The sequence below is a fragment of the Pteropus alecto genome, unplaced genomic scaffold, assembly GCF_000325575.1.
Source record: "Pteropus alecto unplaced genomic scaffold, ASM32557v1 scaffold7, whole genome shotgun sequence".
Classification (NCBI taxonomy): Eukaryota; Metazoa; Chordata; class Mammalia; order Chiroptera; family Pteropodidae; genus Pteropus; species Pteropus alecto.
The window spans coordinates 16,962,289-16,967,430 of NW_006494614.1; the positions used below are offsets into that span (position 1 = coordinate 16,962,289).

Below are 5,142 nucleotides of genomic sequence, written 5' to 3' on the forward strand. Positions count from 1 at the left end.
TTCTGCATATATGTTTGTACTAAAGACATGTTCGTCTTATTTCCATTATTGCTCAGCTTTACAAATTTGAAAACTTTTATTACAAAACTATCTTCTTAAATTTAATTAGAATAACTGTAGAATATTTGTGAGATTGTTTGAGTCACATTTGAGACATGAATTTGGCTAAATTTAGTATCACTTGGAAATGAATTACTTAAGATACACTGATCATCAAAATGATCCTCATGTAACATGTATGCTAACATCTAGAATTGTCCCTTATTGGCAGTGTGGTAGATTAATCAGATATGTTAACAAATGTAGTCAAATAACATTTTTTGTTTATGTGATATTAGCAACATTTACATGTTTTGAAATATGATTTGTAATATAAATTATTCTCCAATAGTGTTTACTTTAATTCTAGCATTCCATTTTATACATACCAACATATCCATATATCTTTCAAATGTCAACTGGAAACAATTTTGATTTTCAGTGTTCTATCTATTGAAAACAAATTGTTATTCTGAATGTTTTTGTTCACCTTAAGTTTATTTTTGAGTAGGCTGAAAGGACCAAGATATGTGAGTATTTAAAGAGCTGTAAATGTTCTTATATGCAGGAAATATATGATTTTAAAAGTCATAATAGGGGAAGTACTTTTATGTTCTGTGAATTACCCCCATATTTAGAAAGTAGACTTTACATAATAGGTTGAGAAGTGGTTTAGTTAATTTTAGGTGAGAATTTATTTTCCTATTAAAATTGGAGTATACCTTTTCCTCTCTTCCCTCCTCGCACTTCTCCTTTGTTCCCCAAATTTCCAAGTGATTTGAACTAAATACTATATTTACTAAGAAACTATTTTTGTTCTTAATTATACCGAGTTAATCACTCCAAGTGAAAGTCATTTTGTACTAAGTACTCAAGAAGAGGTCAAATTGAGTCAGAAGCCTGTAATTACCACTTTTGACGCTCCAGAGGTAAACCTTGTACACACATCAGTAAAACAATTAGAAAATATTATGAGCTATAAATATATTTTTAATTTTGATAGCTCTGTGTTGAAACACTTTTAATGCAGATGAAATCATCAGGAAATTAACCTTATATGGCACAAACCAAATACATATAGTGGGTGGCTATGAGTTCTTCATTTAAAGAGCTAAAAGAATAAGTTTGAGATGATATATGGTGAATATGATGCAGATGCACACATTTGCTCATTTTAAGATTGTGTGTATTGTTGATTAATCACAATGATAAACTATAAAATGAGAAAATGCAAAGTTACATTTTTGGACCATATTGAAACTGCAAGATGGGATCTTAAAGATTTTTTAGAAAACTGTTAAATCCTGTCACATGATATTTAGACATGTAAAATGTAGTTCGATTTTTAAAAAGTAACTGACCTAGAGGGTTAAAGTTGAAACTGACACATTTTCAAATTAAAATTATGCTTATTTTGTACAGAAAACAATGTTAAACACAAGCAAATCTGTTGTATGTGATAAGTAACACAGAGTTTAAAGACAAATTAATTATTTAGCTTTATTGAGGTTTTTGTTTTCCTTCCAGAAACCTGGAGTATCATGTTATAAATGGCAGTCTCACACCAGAATAGCAGTGCCCTTTCTTTTTGTACATACTGATTGGACCTTTCTTTACTGTTATGTGGACACTTTCTATGTTAGTTTTGATGCATAATTCTTTGAATCCTTTTATACAAACTAGAATGTATGTGTAAGAATTCCTGTCCCTGCAATGTAGTAACTACAAACTTATTTTTAAATAAATAGAAAACTTGTTTTTCTAAGCTATTTTGTAGAGCCTCATGATTTCTTTATTTGCTTTTTTTTTTTAATTTCTAAGACATGAAGCACTCAGCACATAATTTCAACAGGCACTGAACCGAAAAATGTAAATGCTGGTACATTAGAGTTTCCAGTGCCCTATTTAGCAAAATGTTAAAATTACTTGCCAATCAAAAGTGTTTGGGTACCCTAATGTAATTTAATTCCAAAATAACTACAGGTTAAATCGTTTGCCTTTTAATGTGTATACCTAAAACAATTTTAGTTGTTCCTATGTTTAAGTAAATTACTGAGTGATAAATAGGTTTTCAGATATTTCCGTAAGATATTTAAAAGGAACAGTTTGCATAAGTATTTTCTCAGAAGTCTGAAGTAAAATTTAAAGGAAAAAAATGGAGGAATGATGAAAAACTTGTTAAGCAGTTATTCAAAATGAGATTTAAAAAGCTATTGCTGTTTTCCTATGAATTTGTTCAGATTGGCATACGTTTTTATTGACTTTCCGAGAATCTCAATTTTGGAATGAAGAATACATAAAGCTATAGTAAATGACAGTCAGATTAAACACATGATTTTTGTGTTTAACAAAATGACAATCAGATTAAACACATGATTTTTGTGCTGTTAACGATAATTTCTTCCTAAGAAATTTTGTTTAAATGACTGTGTAAAATATATTTCTAAGTTGAAGAAAGCAGGTAAACATTCTTGGTACCTTTTCTTCGTTTCTTTCTGAGATATGCTGATACTAAATCATAGTACAGACTTAGAAGAACCAACCAAGAAAAATGTTTTCAGCAACCACTTTTTACTGGTTTCTCTTGTGTAATAACATCAACTTTCATGGTCTAGGTTAAGTTTCCCCATTAAGGACAGTAAGATTAAAAGCCCAAACACAAAATTTCTGTTTCTTACAATATAATACTTTTTATTTGTAATCTTTTTGCACTTAACACATTTACCATATGTTAATTACACTTTTTGGTTTCGTTTGGGAAAAGAACAGTGAAAGGATTCAATGAAGTACCTTTCTGGCCTAATTGGACATGTTAGCAGCACAGTGCAGTGGAATGAACTGGGCTTGGAACTGAGTCATCTCTTTGAGTTTCACTTTCCTCATCTCTCATTTGTAAAGTAAAGTTGAATAGATAATCTGCAGGGTCCAGTTCAATTCAGATAGCCAATATTATTTTATGTTGTCCTCTGTACTCATTGCCCAGTTGGCTTTTCTATTGAATCCCTAAAGAAAATACGCCATTTAATGTATAGCTTTCAGGCAAGCGGTGTCTTCCGTCCATGACTTGATTGTAAAAAATGGGAGATCTTCTGAACATTTAGAAAAAAGTTTTTGCTATGTTGTTGCAACGCTATAAATGGTGAGTTGAGTTGAAATATTTGTTTGCTACTAATAATAGTAATAAAGTTTGTGATTTTCCAGGGCCCTCTAGGAAATGTCAAAGATAGTTTTATTTTAAGATCTAGTCTTGATAAAGAAAACTCAAAAAGAGTTTTCAGAAGAGATTTAATCATTTGATTAAGATTGGATCATGGGTGCCTGAGAATACTAGTTGGTTCTCATTTAATGAAAATGAAATAAAATATTTAAATATAAGAGGCAGAACAATTTTAAGGAAAATTAGAGATGTTTCACAACAGTGAAATGGTCTTTTGGTCTTTGTTTTAATAATAAGAGACATTATAAAGTCAAAACTAAGTTATTCTGATGAGATACAAGAAATCTGAGTAGATCATAAACAAGTTAAAGAGCAACTCAGTCTTCTTTCAAGCTCTTTAAGAACAATTTATTATTTTAACAGAAAACCAAATTTTAGTTTGGTCTTGACAGTACTTAGCAGTAAAAGTTTTACAAGTTCTCCTCTCCCCCTCCCTTCTCTTGTAAGAGCATCAAAGCTGTGAAAATTTCGCCAAATGTTTAACACACTATGGTTTCTTTTCAGATTCATTCTCTCTTCTTATAGATACCGAAGTTTTTTGTATCTTGGAACAAATAGACACTTAAGTACAAAACTCTTTGTCCTTGAAAAACAAACTCATTCCATTATCTTGATACTTAGTTTTATTTATCACTATTAGTTCTTGGTCTCAGATACCTATATTAATTACAAATTTTAACAAAAGTAACTTCTTTTTCACAGAAAACTGAAAGGAAATAAAAACTCATGCAAGCATTTTTGTGGAATAGCAAAGTTCATGAATACACATAACAACTTTTAAACCTTAAAGTTGCAAAAATGAACGCGTCTCATTAAATACATGACCCAAAGATAACCACTCCATAGTATGTAAATAAAAAAAGCATATGTATATAAACTTAAAATTATGCTTAGCAATACTTCAGTATTGAATCTTACAATTAAATAGGTATTCAATGACTATCCATTAATAGTAGTCTAAAGTTTTAAGTTACCTGAGGAATTTGTTCAAATATGTTCACGCTGACATACTATAACATGTAATTATATGTTATAAAACATTTGTTAGGACTACAATTTATTCGAACATGTTTTTAAGCTTACTATCCCTAATACATAAGAGTAATATTAGTTTAGTCAAAGCAACATAAAAAATTTAGAGTCTTTAGATGAACTCATCTCTTTTGAGAAAGCAAACCAAATCTTTATTACAGAAACAAAATGTATACTTGTATTATACCCATACTTATATAGAAAAGACATAGACATTATTTTTTAAAAACCAAAATTATTCAGTTTAATTTGCCCAAAGATTCACCTTCACTAAATGAACTGGGATTACATTAAAATGTTTGTGAGCTAGGTGTTTCTGGAAGAAAGATTGTGTTTAACATCTTTTAAAAATACCAGAAATTCAGTTTTCAGATTTTCTGTGAATTTGGGAAATACTTTATTTTTTAAAAAACCTCCCTAAACCAATCAGAAAAAGAGCTACTTTAATTAAAAGTGCTTTAATATAAGAGATGTTATAGTTCAATTTATTAGTACCCTCTGGGAGTAGGAAATCATTTCATATTTAAGAATGTAAAGGCTTTTCTTAGTTACAGACACAAACAGAGATCGTACACCTTCAATTCTACAAATTTAGCCACAAGTCAAATACAAACGGAATATCTCACCAGTGCAGATTTCAAAGAGCTGTTCTCCTTAACTGATTTAAACTCACAGAGAGAAAAAAAACATAAGAGTTTTAAAACCATCTCCTGTTACGGCCATGCTACCCTGGAACAAGCCCGATCCCATCTGATCTCGGAAACTAAGCAGGGTCAGGCATGGTTAGTACTTGGGTGGGAGACCCCCTAGGAAGACCAGGTACTATAGGCGTAAAAAAAAAAATATATATATAT

The 5,142-nt window shown here is 30.3% G+C and overlaps 1 pseudogene; it reads left to right on the top strand.

The window, feature by feature from the left end:
• The first annotated feature begins 4,999 nt into the window (after positions 1–4,999).
• On the top strand, positions 5,000–5,119 carry LOC112474883 (annotated as a pseudogene).
• Positions 5,120–5,142: the final 23 nt, after the last annotated feature.